Here is an 18,993-nt window from a genome sequence, read left to right as displayed (position 1 = left end):
AGTCAAACAAATATATAAAACTACACTATATACACTCAGGAAAATTCTACCCAGCAAAGAAAAAGAAAAAATGTGCTACTGCTACACACAGCAAGAGTGCATCTTGAATCTCCGTGATGTGAAACAAGCCAAAGACAAGAATCTATTGTGTAACTCCATTTATTTAAAGTTCAAAAACAGGAACACTAACCTCTGATGGTAGAGGTCAGAATACTGAGTGCTTTGTGGGGAGGATTTTGACTGGGAAGGGGCATGGAGCAGACTTCTGAGCTACTTATTGAGTAGGGAGCTGATGAGATGTCACTGTAAATAAAACCTGACAGTTGATGACGTTGCTTTCAGCCACAGAGGTACAGGTGGCCTAGCCTCACTTCTGCCTTTCAGAATTCCTGGAGGGGGATAGGAAATATCTTTAGCCAGAACTCTTGTTGCAAGGGATCTGGAAACTCTAGTTAGTGTTCACAGCCATCATTTTAATTTTATAGGTGACAGGCCACGGTCAGTGTTGCTCACAGTAATGGAAGCTGCATCTCTTGATCCTGATTGAACCGAAGTTTGAATAGTAACTTTTGTTGCAGGAGGCAACCCTTGCATTTGCTGAGGCTTTTTAAATGTTTGATGATTCTTGGATCTGTGCTCGATTTCTTCCTTCCAAGTCAAAAACTGTAGTCGGCACTTGGGACATCGAAAGACTCTCTTGTTCCAGTGCCTCCAATAGTGATTTACGTACGACGATGCAGTTTTGAAAATCTTGAGACAAAACGGACAAAGCAAAGTTTTAGTGTTTTCGTGGCACGTTCTAAAATGCGTTTCCACATCAGCAAAGACCGACGATCTGTAATTGCAAATCTGGCACACATAGGGCATTTCGCCAGGCTTATGGTTGTCCTTCATGTGTCGTAGGAGGAGCTGATCTGTTTCAAATGACAGCTCACAGATTTTGCACACAGCTGTGGCCCCCTGGGCAGTGTGCACACTGTCAATATGACACTGCAGCTGGAAGGGAGTGGGAAACTGCCGGTGGCAGTGCTGGCAGGTGGTGTGGTTTTCCCAGCTGTCGCTCCTTTCCCTCTCAAATTCCAAATGATGCTTCATGTGATTCATAAACCTAACATTTTTTAGAACTTTCAAGCAGCTGTGGCATTTAAAGGTTGTATAAGTCTTCTGCTCTGACGTCCCATCTCCTTTATGCTCTCCGTAGTAAAAGTCACTAAGTAACATGATCAGATTTCCTTTCTCGGGGTCAAAGGTCTGGTTTTGCCTTGCTAGAGTTGAAAAGTCTGTTATTACCAGTCCTTCAGAACCATTTGCTCCATCCGTAAGACTGAAATGTGACTTTTTGTTATCGTCAGCCCAGGGAAATGATGCTCCATTCGGAACACAGCTTGACGTGCTGCAGGAACCCTGTGAGGGCGTACCTGTCATTCTGGGAGGGAGACCTGAAGGGACCACAGCTAAAGAATGTACCCCTGGGATTCCATCCCTGAGTTTAGCCCTTTGGGGATTCCTGCTGTTTGTCTCCGAAGCGGAAAGTTGTTTGGCATCACAAGGACTCGCATCTTTGCCTCCTGCAGAGAGCACAGCTCCAACTGGACACTGAGTCCTTGGGGCAAGCAAAGCCGAGGAATTCTCAGGAAGAACTTGTGGTGAGCTCATTTCACACCCAGGTTTAGATGAAGACTCAATAGTAAGAGGACCATCTGTCGATCTCCATTCCGACTGGGATATTGGCACCATGGCTTGTGCCCTAGGGGTCCTGTGATTTGCAGGCTGCGACCCTTGAGCAGGATCGGGAGGGAGGTAGCTTCTCTTTCTTTTTGAGCCCGGGGTGACTCTGTTCAAAATGTTTGAAATGATGGGTTTTGAATCTGAAATCATCCCGACAAAGAGAACTTCAGGGTCTTTATTTACATGTTCCACCCCAACAAAGATCACCTCATCATCTTCCTCAGCCTTGTCTCTCTGTTTAGATTCCCTTACGTTCTTCTTCAGCGGTTGTGATCCTTGTTCCTCCTCACACGAGACGACACTTGCCATTTTCAAATTACTTTTTGCTTGAAGCCAGTGGTCCCTTCAACTTCCAAAGCTGCCTTTTTAGAAATTGCCACCTAAGTGCAACCACGTGATAACAGTCAGTATTTATTTCAAGAGACTTTATTTAATCCTCCCTTAAAACATTGAGATAACATTTTTTTTAAAGGTTTACCTTTTTATTTGTTTGTTTTTGAGACGGGGTCTCACTCTGTTGCTCAGGCTGGACTGCAGTGCCATGACCTAGCTCACTGTAACCTCAAACTCCCAGGCTCATGGGATCCTCCAGCCTCAGCCTCTCTAAGTTGCTGGGACTACAGGTGTGAGCCACCGCGCCTGGCCCCAATGCTATTTTTCCACTTGTATTTTATCACTGCCTATGATGAAATATATAAAATGTCTTGCTTCTTTTCTATTTCTGCCCACTAGACTATAAGCTACATGAGGTGAGGGACTTGTGTTCTGTTTACTGCTGTATCCTCAGCTTCTAGAGCAATGTCTGTTGTACCCTATATGCTAACTCTTTGTTAAATAACTAAGTAGTAGCTGTTATAAATATGATCGTTTGGGTATACAACAGCCTCTAACCCATTAATTCCAGGTTCTCCAAGCATTTAATGAAATCCAAATCCAAACAATTTAACACTATCCTGCAAGGGAGAAGGTAAACTATGCGTATATATTGAAACAGAAATTTTCTCAAATACTCTGAAACTCTCGCCTCACCACAAGGGATAGGCTCTGATACCTTCTATGCCATTAGCACATGTCGTTGATTCTGAGGTGCACGCTTGTAGTTCCATTTTAACATCTCTGAAATCAGATTGCACCTCCTCATAGCGCCTCATCCATGTGAAATAAATTTTATACATTGTTTTGCAGCTTATATTTTTATTTTATAGTAGTATCAAAAATAATGTCTCTTGGATCTTTTTGTAGTTCATAAGCATGATTGGGTTTTCACTGTGTGTGAGGTGTGCCTCCTTCAAACCTTGTTACCTAGTCAGCACTTTACCTATCTGATGTGAAAAAAAAGAAAAAAAGAAAAAGAAATAACATATGTTACAATTGAAAGCATCTTAGCGTCAGTGTAAAACATTTTTTTTTGTAAGCTGATTGCAGCCCACTAAAACTATTTTGCAGTTCACTAAGGGGATGCCAGCTGCCTTTTGGCAAAAAATGGTTTAAGACACAGATTGGCAAATAGGCCCTCCACCTGTTTTTGTACAGCCAGCAGCTAAGAATTTTCTTTTACATTTTAAGGATTTTTTCTCCCTTTGCTTTCATTATTAAGTTTTTTTAACTTTCATGTGTTTTTACTTTGGGGGAATGAGAAAAACCAAAGAAATGTTTTGTGACACATGAAGATTATGTAAAATTCAAAATTTCAGTGTTCACAATAAAGTTTTGTTGGAACACAGACATGATCATGTTTAGTGCTATTGCCCATGGCTACTTTTGTAAGACAGAGTCGAAGTGGGCATGGTGGCTCACACCTCTAATCTTAGCACTCTGGGAGGCCAAGGCTGGAGGATCACTTTAGGCCAGGAGTCTGAGACCAGCCCCTGAGCAACACAGCAGTGATCCCACCCTACCCCCATGTCTCTCTACAAAAACTAGAAAAATATGGCCATGCATGGTGGCTCACACCTGTAATCCTATCATTCGGGAAGGCTGAGGTGGGAGGATTGCTTGAGGTCAGGAGTTCGAGACCAGCCTGAGCAAGAGCAAGACCTCGGTCTCTACTAAAAATAAAAATAAATTAGATGAGCAACTAAAAATAGGAAAAAAAAAATTAGCTGGGCATGGTGGTGCGCACCTATGGTCTCAGCTACTGGAGAGGCTGACGTAGGAAGATCACCTGAGCCTGGGATTTCAAGGTTGCAATGAGCTACCATGAAGCCACTGCACTCCAGCCCGAGCAACAGAACTAGACCCTGTGCAAAAAAAAAAAAAAAAGACAGGGAAGTACAATACTTCCCCCCATCCTCAGGGGATATGTTCCAAGTCCCCGAGGGGATGTCTGAAACTACAGATAGTGCACAACTCTCTATATACTCATTTTTTCCTATATATATGTACCAATGATAGTTTAATTTATAAATTAGGCATAGTAAGAGATTAACAACTAATAACAAAACAATGATAACAATATGCTGTAATGAAAGTGATGTTAATGTAGTCTCTCTCTCAAAATATCTTAATGTACTGTAGGTCTTAGCAACCTCAGCATATGACCTTTTCACTTAAACGAAGCACTTTACGACTTATCTTTGGCATATCCAAATTGCCAACATTACTACTCTTGTGCTTTGGAGCCATTATTAAGTAACATCAGGATTCCTTGAACACCAGCACTGTGACACTGCCACACTTGATCTGACCTAATGACTGAGATGGCTCCTCAGTGACTCAAGGGCAGGGAGCCTACATAGCATGGAGTCGCTGGACAAAGGGTGGATCCATGCCCCAGGCCGGGAGGAACCGTGACTCCAGCAAGATCTCATCATGCTACTCAGAAACAGAGCAGTATCTAGAACGGATGCTTCCTTCTGGAATTTTCGACTTAATATTTTCGGACCGCAGGTAACTGAAACCACGAGAAACAAAACCGTGGATAAAAGACTTCCATAGCTGCACCCGAGACCGCATAGCCCCAAATGCCTAAAATATTTACTGTCTAGTGCTCCACAGAAAGTTTGCCAACCCCGGTTCCAGAGGAGCATAACGGAAGACACCAAATTTCTTAGCTCACCCGTTCCTAAAGGTGCCTTTCCAGACGATTCAGTGCGGATCAGTATTTTCCACTCCGCGCCACGAGGGAGGGCGAAGCTGGAACGCCCTTGTTTCCGCCTGCGGGAGAAATTTGTCCCCAGCGCAGCAGCGCTGCTTCCCGCGTGCATGCAAGCCCGGGGTTGCTCGCCAAAGCCCTTTCTGAGGCTGGAGCAGAAGGTCCCGCTCCTTTTAAGCCCGTTACATGTCAGTCTTTTTTTCCCAATCACGTGTCTGAGCCGGTGTGCACTGATTGGATTTTCGCAGTCATTGCCAAAACCTTTCAGCCAATTGCTATTCAAAGGACAAAATGAGGGCGTGGCTTCAGGGCCAGGGCCGGGGCTGCCTTCCAGGTTGGTTCGCCTGGTGGTGGGAGTCGTACCTTCCCACTCTGTGGTTCAGATCCCACCACCTTCCCTTCAGGGTACCTGGGCCCCCGAGCTATTAGGGGTCAGCAGGAGTGGGGTGTGGGGGCGGCCCACATAGCTGTACCAACCGAGCTCAAGCAGAAGTGAGGGGGTTAAAGGGGCAGATGTCTTCCCAGGTGCGGGACGCCGTCACAGATCCCTCCAGCTGCGGAGAGCTCAAACCTGCCCTTGTCCAGAGTGCACCAGCGGCTGGCACTTGAGGACTCAGCTCCCATGGGATTTCTGGGTGCCCAGCACGGTCCTCACTGTGGGTCTTTCAACAGCTGTCTCTAGGCAGCAGCCCACTCCCTCTTAATCCCTCTCCAGGGCCCTAGGTCATATCTTTGTTCCCCCTACCTCACTCCCCTCTCTCCTCCCCCCACCTCTGTCACCATTCCTAGGGGCGCCCTAGAAGCCTCTTGATAGAATCTCAGGCCTTCCCTCCCACTGCCCTTACTGCCTTGCGGTATAGATCCCGGGGAAAGAGCGAGCTTCCAGAGCCCCTTGACAGGCAAGAAATATTGGTATTTCCACTCATTCCGATGCAAGCAAGGCAAAAATTAAAACAAAAACCAGTTTCCAAATTAAAATGTTCTAAAGTACCATATCCTGATGTAAGTAAAAATCCCTAGTTGGGCCGGGCGTGGTGGCTCACGCCTGTAATCCTAGCACTGTGGGAGGCGGAGGTGGGTGGATCGCTGGAGGTCAGGAGTTCGAGTCCAGCCTGAGCAAGAGCAAGACCCCCCCCCCGCCCCCCGCCCCCCGTCTCTACTAAAAATAGAAAGAAATTATCTGGCCAACTAAAAATATATGTAGAAAAAATTAGCCGGGCATGGTGGCGCATGCCTGTAGTCCCAGCTACTCGGGAGGCCGAGGCGGGTGGATCGCTTGAGCCCAGGAGTTTCAGGTTGCTGTGAGTTATGCTGACGCCAGGGCACTCTAGCCCGGGCAACACAGCGAGATTCTGTGTCAAAAAAAAAAAAAAAAAAAAAAAAATCCCTAGCTGGTCCAAAGGTAGTGAGTTATCTCGCTTGATTGTTCACAGTCAGTTACAGATTGAAATACTTGTTCTGCTCTTCCCCACTTCTCACTGCTGTGCTTGACTTGTCAAAAAAAATTAAAATTAAGAAAAGAAAAAGAAAAAAATGCCTTTTTTCCTTCTACTGTTCGTTCTAGCAAAAAAAATTTGTTTTCATGCCTGTCATGGCCTCAATGTTGGCTCACACCTATAATCCTGCACTTCTGGGAGGCTGAGGCGGAAGGATCACTTGAGGCCAGGAGTTCAAGACCAGCCTGAGCAAGCAACATAGCAAGGCTCCAGTCTCTACAAAAAATAAAAAAGTTAGCCCGGTGTGGTGGTGTGCACCTGTGCTAGGGAGGCTGAAGCAAGATAGCTTGAGCCCAGGAGTTAGAGGCTACAGTGAGCTGTGCCCCCTGCCACTGCGCTCCAGCCAGGCAACAGAGCAAGACTTTGTCTCTGGAAAAAGGAAAAACAAACAAACAAAAGCCCCGAGGAGTGAAGCCCAGAGTCTTTAATCTTGCCTGGCGGCTAGGGAAACGCTGTCTGTAGGCGTTGCAGGTAACAGGGCCTTGCGAGAAAGCAGGATAAAATGAAGTGACAAGGTTTAGACAGTGCAAAGTCCTTGCAGTGACCGTGGGCCTAAGCTGTCTGACCGCAAAGCTCCCAAACCCTCAGGGTCTCCTGTTACTTTGCCCTTTGCCACTGTGTTCTGGCCACACTGTCCTTTTGGCACCTTTGCAAGGACCTTTGCACAGGTTCCTTATTTCTGGAATATTCTTCCCTCAGACATCCTCTTGGCTTTTTTCCTCACATCCTCCAAGTTTTTGTGGCAAAGCTGCTTCTCAATAAAGATCACCTTATTTAAAACAACCACTTTCCCCCACCTAGAATCCCCTGTCCTCTATAAAAAATAAAATAAAAATGAAAAAGGCCAGGCATAGTGGCTCATGCCTGTAATCCTAACACTGTGGGAGGCTGAGGCGGGAGGATCACTTGAGGTCAGGAGTTCAAGACCAGCCTGAGCAAGAGCAAGACCCCATCTTTATAAAAAAAAAAAAAAAAGCTAATTAATTTAATTAAAAATGAAAAATAGCATCCCCTGTCCTCCTTGCCCTGCTATGTATTTTTTGTGTTTCTTCAATTTTCATCCTGTTCTCACAGAGTAGGTCATTACTAGCTTGTTTTGTTTTTTGCTTGCCTCTCCTGATGGAATTTACATTCTGTGAAGAGAGCAAATTTTTTTCTGTACTATTCACTGATACCTATCAAGAACCTGCAACATAGCAGCCATTAGTCAAGAATCTCCACAGAGCATGGTGACACACACCTGTAGTCCCAGCTGCTCGGGAGGCTGAGGCTGGAGGATCACTTGAGCCCAGGAGTTCAAGGCTGTAGTGAGCTATGATCGTGCCACTGCACTCCAGCCTGGGCAACAGAGGGAGACCTGGTCTCAAAAAAACAAAAACAAAATCAAAAAGAATATTGGTTGAGTAAATGGAATGTATGTGGATGAACTTGGATTTAGAAACAGATTCAGCAAAGGGTCATAACCAGGATGGTGGGGTGGAAGTGTTCAAACCGGGAAACCGACCAGATCCCTCTGTTATTTGCAAGTGACCCAGATGTGTGGTGTGAGAGTCCCAGGAACTTGGAACCACAGAGGGGAGGGCCTCCCGGCTGATCACGCCTCTGTCATCGCTGTGTCCGAAGTTGGAAGGAGGACTGGATAGTCTGGACCCAACCCCCAAATCTCCTCCCTGGGCTGTTCCTTGGGCAGCAAATAGGTTTGTCGCTTCTCCAGCACGACATCCACTCCTCCTTCCTTCCAGAAGCAGAGTCCTGGTGGGAAGATTCCAGAACACGTGGGCTGTGGTCAGGGGCTGGCTCCGGTATGAAGCAGGCGCTTCCACTGAGACAGAGGTTTGTGGAACTGACGCTTGTGGCAAGTGCTGAAACTGAGGGACAGTACTGCTCTCTCGTCTTCCTTCCTTTTGCTCAGTCGTAAAAGCCCCAAACTTAGACCTCATTTAGCTCTTCCAGCCAAGCCATTCTCACCAACTAATTTAGTAGTGTTAAAATCACATGGTCTTGCAGTTTCATTGCTTATCAGCAAAAAAAATAAAATAATAAATTTTTTGAAAATCACATGGTCTGAATATAAGTTTGCTACAGGAGACGTATCTTTTCTAGTAAATAAAATATCTACGTTCTCTTACAAGATTTATCCTTGTGGCACGGGGTACCATGTGGACTAAATTACTTATAATGCCTCTTAAGGTCACAGAATGTGGTGAAACATCCTCATTTTTTAATCTCTGTCAGAGAGATTCTCCATCAGTCTCTTTGGCGACACCTCTGATTTTGGGACGCTCCCTCCGGGCCCCTATGGTCTACAGGACTCTTTCAGACCAGCCCCGTTTTCCAAACAAGTAATTCTAGTGATTAAAGTTTGCCATAATCGTTATGTGTTTCTCAAGTGATTGAAAGCTTGAATGACTTATTCATTTAAGGGGCGAGAATAGGAAATGGATTGAGGGTCAGGAATGGGTGTGGGTCAGTGATAGAATGCCGCTTGCACCAATTTGCTGTGTTTACGAAACAAACAGAGAACTGGAAGGTAAATTTGGGGCAGGCGAGGAGAGGTGCCCAGTCAAATGGACTCACAGTTGGAATCGTCGATCGTCAGACAGTTCCATCAAAGGAAGAAAGAAAGGAGAGAAGAAAGATGAATAAAGGAGACTCTTCCAGCCAGAGGAAAGGCCCAGAGGCACAGACATTTCTTGGCCTCTAAGAGGAAGAGCAGGGAAGCAAGTGTGGCTCCAGCTAGAGGGGAGAGGGGAAGATGCGGTCAGTGACATGGCGAGGGGACGTGGCAGTAGCAGATACGATCTCGTTGGTCAAAGTAAAGGTTTTAGGATTTATGCTGAATGAGATGAGAGGTCACAGGATTTTTTTTTTTAATACAATGAAATGACATAAATGTGGTTTATATTTTAGTTTTCATCAAATTTGGAAAATCTTCTGCCATTATATCTTCGATTTTGTGTTTCTACTACCTTCTCTTTTATGGACTATCTGTGCTGTTTCCCTCTCACCCCAATAACCCCAACACACACACAAATTCTTATGTTGAAACCCTAGCCCCCGGTGTGGCTATATTTCAAGACAGGGCCTTTAGAAGATAATTAAGGTTAAATGAGGTCATAAGGGTGGGACCCTAATCTCATAGGATTAGTGTCTTTACAAGAAGTGACACCAGGAGCTCACTCTGTGCACTGAGGAAAGGCCCTGTGAGGGCATCCAGGGAAGGCAGCCTTCTGGAAGTTGGGAAGGAGACTTTCATAGCAACTGAATCAGCTGGAGCCTTGATCTTGGACTTCCAGCCTCCAGAACTGTGAGGAAATAAATTTCTGTTGTTTAAGCCACCCAGCCTATGGCATTTTGTTGTGGCAGCATAAGTCAAGTGGACTAAAACTCCCTCTCTCTCCTCTCCTCTCCCTTAGAGGCTCCAATCATACGTATTATTGAGCTTCTAGAAGTTGTCCCACAGTTCACTTTTGTTTTTCAGTATTTTTTTTTTTTTTCCTGTTTTGGCGAGTTTCTATTGCTGTCTCCCAGTTCAATAACCTTTTCCTCTCCGATGTTTAATGCCCTGTTAATCTCATCCAGTGTCTTCTTCATCGCAAACATTGTAGTTTTCATCTGTAGAAGTTCAATTTGAGAATCTTTCTATATCTTCCATGTCTCTGTTTAACATTCTCAATCTGTCCTCTTACTTTAACATGTGGGATGTTGTTATAACGCCTGTTTCAATCTCCTTGTCTACTAATTCTGTCACCTGTGACATCTTCTGGACCTGTTTCAATCGATCAGTTTTTCTCCCATTATGGATTGTATTTCTCTGCTTCTTTGCCAATCTGGTAATTTTTTATTAGGTGCCAGATATTGCGCATTTTTACCTTATTAGGTTTGGATATTTTTGTATTTCTTTAAATATGATTGGGCTTTCTTCTGTGATGCAGTTACATCATTTCTGATCCATTTAATTCTTTAAGGCTTACTTTTAAGCTTAGTTAGGTGGGATCAGATAAACCTCAGTCTAGAGCTAATTTGTTCCCCCTGCCAAGGCAATACCTTTCTGGGAATCCATGGTATGTTGCCTGCAACATCTCCTTCAAATTGACATGGCAAGTTCTCTTAAGGAATGAAAAGAAATGTATATAAAAGGACTAAATGAGCAGGGGAGCTCTTTGCAGCAAGCCAGTGGTGCCATATACACAGGCCATCTTGCCTCTTCAAGCTCTACTGTGTCTCAGCAGTTTCTTTAGTTCAGACGTGGAGACAAAGTTCACACACAGGGGCAGGCGAACCAGAGTGGAAAGCAGCAGCTTCAAGCAGGAAGGGTGTCAGTGACTTGGGAGCCCAAGACCAGGCCTTGCTTTAAATTCAAGCTGTTGGAGTGAATGGAGCTTCATAAAGTAGTCCTTGAACGAGCTTGGACAGGCCAGTTGGTGCTTTCAGACTCAGGGACTTCAGGGGTTTGCCTGAAGGATCTGGGCCAGGTTCTTAAAGTCCATGTAGAAAAGTATGTAAAGATGCCTGTGGGTGGCCGGGCATGGTGGCTCACATCCGTAATCCTAGCACTCTGGGAGGCCAAGGCGGGAGGATCGTTCGAGATCAGGAGTTTGAGACCAGCCTGAGCAAAAGCGACACCCCATCTCTACTAAAAATAGAAAGAAATGATTTGGACAGCTAAAAATATATATAGAAAAAATTAGCCGGGCATGGTGGCGCATGCCTGTATTCCCTTCTACTCGGGAGGCTGAGGCAAAAGGATTGCTTGAGCCCAGGAGTTTGAGGTTGCTGTGAGCTGGGCTGACGCCACGGCACTCTAGCCCGGGCAACAGAGCGAGAGTCTGTCTAAAAAAAAAAAAAAAAAAAAGATTCCTGTGGGTGACACTTTGGCTAATCTCCTGCTTTATGAATGTCCATTTTCAAATTCTAACATTCCTTCAACATTTCTGGAGTGGTATTCTTCTGTAAAGAGGAGCTATCCATTTTTCCTCTATTTGAGTATCAGTCTGGCAAAAAAGAGGATTTTTTTAAATTTAAAATATTATAAACAGATATTTGCATTATTTTTTTAATGCTTCAAATGTCCTAGAAAAAAGCTCCTTTAACACGGCTCTTATATCTCTTTTTTTTTTTTTTTTTTTTTTGGAGACTCATGGTCATTCATTTATTTCACCTCTGATTCTCATTGCATTAGGCTGGAGAGGAAGGAGACATACACCAGTGCCTACAATCATGCTATTCTGTTTTTCTTCAGACAGAATCAGGATCGAAGTTCTAATTATTTTTAAGTTCAGGATCTGGCTCGGGGTCCAAAGAAGGGCTGGTTGGGGCTGGGGGGTGCTGGAAGTATGGCAGGAAACACATGGAGCTAACCATGGAGGGTTCGTGTTCCAGAACTGCTGCCTGGATGCATGAGGATCCTGCAGGTCCATTGTGAGTGGGGAGTCGGACAGCAGCTCCTCAAAGCAAACGGGCTGTGGCAGACCTGGGGCTGGTACTCAGGAGATGGAAGGATGCCCACATCTACACAGGGAAAAACTGAACAACTTTGTGCTTCCATCTGTATCCCAGAATCCTGCATAGGGCCTCTCCCTAAGGATAAGGCCAGCGTTGGTTCCTTGGCCTCTGCTTGTCCTCATGAGCAGTCCAGTAGGAGTCCTGCAAACTTGTCGCCATCTGGGGATGTGGCTGCCAGTTCTTTATGCTCCTCTGCTTGAGACACTGAATAATTGCTTTAGACCATTCCTGATCCTCCTCAAGTCTTCACATTCAAGAAATTCCTGTTCTGCCAGGCACGGTGGCTCTTGGCTAAAATTCCAGCAGGCCAGAGGCTAGGGTGGGAGGATTGCTTGAGCCCAGGAGGGTTGCAGTGAGCTGTGATTGCATCACTTTGCTCCAGCCTGGGCAACAGAGTGTGATCCCATCTTGAAAGAGAGAGAGAGACAGACAGACAGAGAAAGAGAGAGAGGGGAAGAGAGAAGGAAGGAAGGAAGGAGACAAAGAGAGGAAAGAAAGAAAGAAAGAAAGAGAGAGAGAGAGGAAGGAAGGAAGGAAGGAAGGAAGGAAGGAAGGAAAAGAAAGGAAAGGAAAAGAAAAGAAAAGAAAGCAAAGGAAAGGAAGAAAGAGAAAGAAAGAAAGAAAGAGGGAGGGAGAGAGGGATTAAGGAAGGAGAAGTTAGTTCCCATTGTTTGATGAAACTTTGGATCTCTTAGTCACTCCAAGTTTTAATTAACTGGTCTGAGGGCTTTTCTGATACCCTGGTTTCATTTTTCTCCTTTACTTCTTGGGGATTTCTAGTAATTTCAGACTGAAATCTCACTTTCTTCAATTTTATTCCTGAGATTCTTTTCATTGCAGCCACAGGGCCTAACCCAGGTTCCCCAGAGAACTAGCACTCACTCTGCCCTAATGGAATCCAAGAGAGTCAGAAGGTGCCAAAGTGTGGAAACGTGTTTGCTCCTTTCTGCTTCTGGCAGTCTCTCTTCCCATGCCCTTTTATTTTGCATTTTATTTTTATTTTTATCTTTATTTTTGTAGAGATGGGAGTCTTGCTATGTTGCCCAGTCTCCAACTCCAGGCCTCAAGCGATCCTCCTGCCTTGGCCTCCCAGAGTGCTAGGATAGGTAGGTGTGAGCCACCTCAACCAGCCTACCAAACCAATCTTGATAAAAAAGAACAAAGCTTTCCTGGAGGCTTGGGCACGTGGAAAAATAACAAAACAAAACAAAAAAAAACAAACAAAGCTGAAGGCATCACACTTCTTGACTTCAAAATATACCACAAAGCTATAGTAATAAAAACAGCATGGTACTGGCACAAAAACAGACATATAGACAAATGAAACAGAATAAAGAGCACAGAAATGAATTCAAACATTTACAGTCACTGATCTTCAACAAAGGTGCCAAGATCACACAATGGGGAAAAGATAATCTCTTCAATAAATGGTGCTGGGAAAACTGGACATCCACATGCAGAAGAATGAAACCTGAGCCTTATCTCATCCCATATACAAAAATCATGTCAAAATGGATTGAAATCTTAAATATAAGACCTGAAACTGTTAAACTACTAGAATAAAACATAAGGAAAAAGCTTCCTGACATTGGTATTGGCACAAATTCTTGGATATAACCCCAAAAGCACAGGCAACAAAGCAAAAATAGACAAATGGGATTGCATCCAACTAAAACGCTTCTGCACAACAAAGGAAACAATCAACAGAGTAAAGAGACAGCCTACAGAATGGGAGAAAATATTTGTAACCATATATCTGATAAAGGGGTTAATAGCCACAATATATAAGTAACTCAAACAACTGAATAGCAAGAAAACAAATAACTTGATTAAAAATGTACAAAGGACCTAAGTAACATTTCTCAAAAGAAGACATACAAATGGCTAACAGTTGTATTTAAAAAAATGCTCAGCATCACTAATCATCGGGGAAATATAAAAACATGAAGAACTATCCCCTCACACCTGTAAAAATGGCTTTTATTAAAAAAAAAAAGATAGCAACTGTTGTCAGGGATGTGGAGAATAGGGAACTCTTGTCCACTGCTGGTGGGAATGTAAATTTGTGCAGACATTATGGAAAACAGTTTGGGGTTCTTCAAAAAATTAAAAATAGAACTACCATATGATCCGGTAATTCCATTTTGGGGTATATATCTAAAGGAAATGAAATCAGAATGTTGAAAAGGTATCTGCATGCCCATGGTCATTACAGAATTTTCACAAGCTAAGTGTCCATCAATGCATCCATGGATGAATGGACAAAGAAAATGTGTATACACAATGAAATAATATTCAGCCTTTAAAAAAAAAAAAAAAGACAGACTAGTCTTACTCTGTCACCCAGGTTACCTAGGCTGGAGTGCAATGGCTCAATCATAACTCACTGTAACCTCAAACTCCTGGGCTCAAGCGATCCTCGCACTTCAACTTCTGGTAGCTGTAGCACACACCACAATGCCTGCAATATTTTTTTTATATTTTATAAAGATGGGGTCTTGTAATTTTTCCCAGGCTGATCTGGAACTCCTGACCTCAGGTAATCCTCCCACCTCGGCCTCCTAAAGTGCTGGGATTATAGGCATGAGCCATGGCACCCATCCATATTCAGCCTTAAAAGACAAGGAAATCTTGTCATTTCTAGCAACAAGAATAAACCTGAAGGACATTATGTTATGTGAATTATAAGGCAGACACAGAGAGACAAATACTGTATCATCCCACTTATATGTGGAATTTTAAAAAGTCGTAGAAGCAGAGAGTAGAATGGTGGTGACCAGGGGTTGGGAAAGGGAGAGGAGAATTAGGTTAAAGCGCATAAAGTTTCAGTTAGACAAGAGGAAGGCTGTACCTTAGGGTCTGGAGACCTAATATACAGCATGGTGATTATAATGAATAATAATGTATGGTATACTTGAAAATTGGTGAAAGATTTGATTTTAAATATTACCATCACAAAAATGATAAATATATGCGGTGACTGATATGTTACTTGGCTTGATTTAATCATTCCACAATGTATACATGTAGATTTCTTTTTTCTTCTTTAAAAGTGGCTCACACCTGTAATCCTAGCACTCTTGGAGGCGGAGGTGGGTGGATCGTTTGAGCTCAGGAGTTAGAGACCAGCCTGAGCAAGAGCGAGACCCCCGTCTCTATCAAAAATAGAAAGAAATTAGCTGGACAACTAAAATATATACAGAAAAATCAGCCGGGCATGATGGCGCAAGCCTGTAGTCCCAGCTACTCGGGAGGCTGAGGCAGGAGGATCTCTTGAGCCCAGGAGTTTGAGGTTGCTGTGAGCTGGGCTGACACCACGGCACTCTAGCCCAGGCAACAGAGCAAGACTCTGTCTCAAAAAAAAAAAAAAAAAAGTGATCCCAGATGCAAATACATATATAAAATATCATGTTGCGCATCATAAAAATATACAATCTGTCATTTGTCAATTAAAAATTTTTTAAATCCAAGAATCTGGGCACAAGGTATGCTCAGTTTTTATTGTTTCAGTGGACAGAGCTAGAAGACACAGCACACTGATATTCCCTATTGAAATTTAATGTCATGCAGGCAGCAATTCTTAACCTTCTTGTACTTTATATTTATGTTTTTAAATTCTGTCATTCTTATTGTAAGTCCCGTACTAGAATCCCTCCTAAGTCTAACATTCTTGTCTCAACCTAAACAACTGGGGAGAGGCTCTCTGAAAGAGAATGACGTTTATTTGGAAAGAGCTTTGCATATGCGTACCATAGTAAACTATGTGCATATTCATGGCGGTAAAGGAAGACAAAGATTTTAAAGGAAAAAACAAGGAAGATTACATAATCATTTTAAAATAATTATCCTCGTCTACAAAGATCAATAACAAGGGTAACTCCAGTCGGAGGATGGACAGGCAGCTGCTGGGCAGATGTCCACACAGAAGTATTTTTTGTGTAAGGTTGTGATGTCCTTGGGGCAAGGTTGTTTTTGCAAGGTCTTTTGTAATAGTTTTTTGTTATCAGACATACAAGCCTGAGAACTCCCTCTTCATGGCCTTTCTCGGCTCTATTTGTCTGCGTGTTTTGTTTTGTTTTGTTTTAACATTAATGACTCCATTTTGATTCTGACAACTTTCATATGTGTAAGTTAGTGAAGAGTTTAGAACAGGGTCCTTAAAACTCAAAAGCCTGTAAGAGCCAAGCAGCAAACACGTCTGCAAGAAGTAGGTCAGGAAAAAGTGGAAGAAGCCCTCAGAGAATGGAAGCGCTCAGGGGCCATTGAAAAATATTAGTTGCTACACCGTTGTCTTTGATTCCGCCCGGTGGCAATGCTGTGTAGCTGATCTACTTTCCAAGCAACATTGAAAATTTAAATTTTTATGTTGTCTCCCAATTTTAAAATGCTAAAAAGTAATTTTTAAAACAAAGGGTGGGAGGGAGGGGTGTGAGATGAAAAATTACCTATTGTGTACAATGTACACTATTCAGGTGACAGGTATGCTAAAATCCTAGACTTCACCGCTATACAATTCCATGTAACAAAAAACATTTGCACCCCCTAAATCTATTAGAATATACATATATATATATATATATATATATACACACATACACAATGAAGCCAAATAAACCACACCTGTGTGTTCATCTCACTTGCGAATTGCCAGTTACTCACCTCTGGTTTAATAAGATGTATAGTTTATAATTCATTAGTTTCTGAACATATGGTTGGTTAGTGGAACATGTAGAATGATGTGGTCCCTGACCACCCACAGAAGTATCTCCGGTGGTTGTAGCAGCTCAATCTGAGCTAGCAAAACTGCCATCCCCACCCCAAATATGTTAGTGTAGTATTTTAGTATAGTCATCCCTCAGTGTCCAAGGGGGATTGGATACCACAATCCTCATATGCTCAAGTCCCTTATACAGAATGGAATAGTATCTGCATATAACCTATGTACATCCTCCTGTATACTTTAAATCATCTCTATATGACTTGTAATACCTAATTTACAAAGTAAATTCTATGCAAATAGTTGTTATACTTCATTTTTCCAAATTTATATTTTTTACTGTTGTATTGCTATTATTTATTTGAAAAATATTTTCCATCCACATGTGGTTGAATCTGAGAATATACAACCCACAAATACTGAGGGCCAATCCGGTATCATTTTTATAAGGCATGTAATTTTTGTTTGTTTGTTTGTTTTTTGAGACAGTGTCTCGCTCTGTCACCCGGACTAAAGTGCAGTGGTGTGATCAATAGCTCACAGCAACCTCAAACTCCTGCGCTCAAGGGATCCTCCCGCCTCAGCCTTCCAAGTAGCCGGGACTACAGGTGCGTACCACCACACCTGGCTAATTTTTTCTGGAACTCCTAGCCTCAAGCAATCATCCCGCCCTGGCCTCCCAAAGTCCTAGGATTACAGGTGTGAGTAACCATGCATGGCCCAAGGCATGTAATCTAATAGGTTTAAGGCGGTGGCTCTCATCTTGCTTCACATTAAAATTGACCAGAGAGCTTTTGTGTGAAACACCAGTGCCCAACCCCACCCCAACCCAGAGGCCAATTAGATTAGAATTGAGAGTAGTCCTTTCCCAGATCCTGCATGGCCCCGTGCCCTCCACCTGAGAAAAGGCTATTGTTGATGGTGAGGGGGAGGGGAGTTCCTCTTCCCACCTTCCACTCCACAGGAAAACAAACCTTTCCTTTAACTCTTCCAGATTCTTTTCACAGTATGTGGCCCAGGGTGTAAAATCCTCTAGGGGCACCAAACAATGGGACAGTTTGCAACAGTGGTGAGTACAGGAATGACGCCTTTAATGACTGGATGATAATTCTTTTGATTTTTTTGGTATATAGTTCAGGAGTTTCAGGGAGTGAGTGAAGCTGCTATAACAAAACTTCTGTTCTTATCGACTTACATGTTTCTCAGCATTTTCATTTAGAAAAAGTAAAAATAGAAACAGAATTGATGCTGAACCCTGCCTCATTCTAGAGAAGTGATTTTCAATTGGGGGGCAGTTTTGCCCTGTAGGGGACATCTGGCCATGTCTGAGGACATGTTTGATTGTCGTGACAGTTCGATGTTTCACAGCTAGTATCAGCTGGGCAGAGGCCAGGGATACCGCAAAACATCCTCCAATGCATAGAACAGTTCCCCATCACAGAGGATCGTCCAGCCCAAGATGTCAATAATGTCAAGAAACCCTGATTCAAGTCTGCATGACGTCTTGACAACCTCCCGGGAAGAAGTCCGCATTCCTGATAAAATGCTTAGATGCTTATCTGAGGAACTTTAATGGGATTAAGATATAGACATTTGATTTCTTTTAATTCTAAGAGGTAGAAACAAAAGAAAAAAATATATTTGTTTTTGAAAATTAGTCATCCCTTGCCCCAGATGCCTGGCAGTGGAGTTATTGACTTTTATGTAACCTTTTCCTTTTTGGATTTGGTGTAACAAGGATGACTATTAAACATTCTAGTTTCCTACGAAATGTTTCCACCAAGAGGGAATCTCCAGTTTGGCTTGCTTTAAGGTTTTCCCTTTTCAAAAACATTGCAATAAAACTTATACAAGTGTTCCTAACTGAATCATCTTGGTTTTTCTTTTCTTTTTTATAGCAGTAGTAAAAGCTATTTTTCCAATAAGATTTTATTGTGTATGCCTAAAAATTATCTATAAAAATGTATAATATGTCTATATAATTTTATCAGTTCTGTATTATTAATAATTATAATGATAACACAATCCAAAAGATTGAGATTTATGCTTCCAGAAGATAATTAACAATTTTAAAATTTTAATTTATTTATGTATTTTGGTACAAAGAAATATGAGAGGGCAAACAATGAAAGACTTTCAAGAATAAAATAGATCACATTACCACAAAATCCTATGGAGCAAGTGGACTAGAGTGGAAGATTAATGGAGAAAATACATTAATAATGGCTTAAAAGTTCTTGGCTGAGTGCGGTGGCTCATGCTTGTAACCCTAGCCCTTTGGGAGGCCAAGGCAGGAGGATTACTTGAGACCAGGAGGAGTTCAAGACCAGCCTGGGCCACACAGTGAGACCCTGTCTCTACAAGAAATTAAAAAACAACAAAAAAAAGTTGACTACAGAGATGTTTAAAAACTTGCCCAAAGTCACACAGTAAATAACATCCCCAGTTTGAAC

The 18,993-nt window shown here is 42.9% G+C and overlaps 2 pseudogenes; one reads left to right on the top strand and one right to left on the bottom strand.

Annotated features, from left to right (window-relative positions):
• Nucleotides 1–412: 412 nt before the first annotated feature.
• Nucleotides 413–2,037, bottom strand: LOC138401614 (zinc finger protein 280A-like; annotated as a pseudogene).
• Nucleotides 2,038–2,958: 921 nt separating this feature from the next.
• LOC138401963 (small nucleolar RNA U13) lies at nucleotides 2,959–3,056 on the top strand (annotated as a pseudogene).
• Nucleotides 3,057–18,993: the final 15,937 nt, after the last annotated feature.

Source organism: Eulemur rufifrons, chromosome 21 (assembly GCF_041146395.1).
Source record: "Eulemur rufifrons isolate Redbay chromosome 21, OSU_ERuf_1, whole genome shotgun sequence".
NCBI lineage: Eukaryota > Metazoa > Chordata > Mammalia > Primates > Lemuridae > Eulemur > Eulemur rufifrons.
This window is presented reverse-complemented; position numbering and strand designations above follow the sequence as displayed.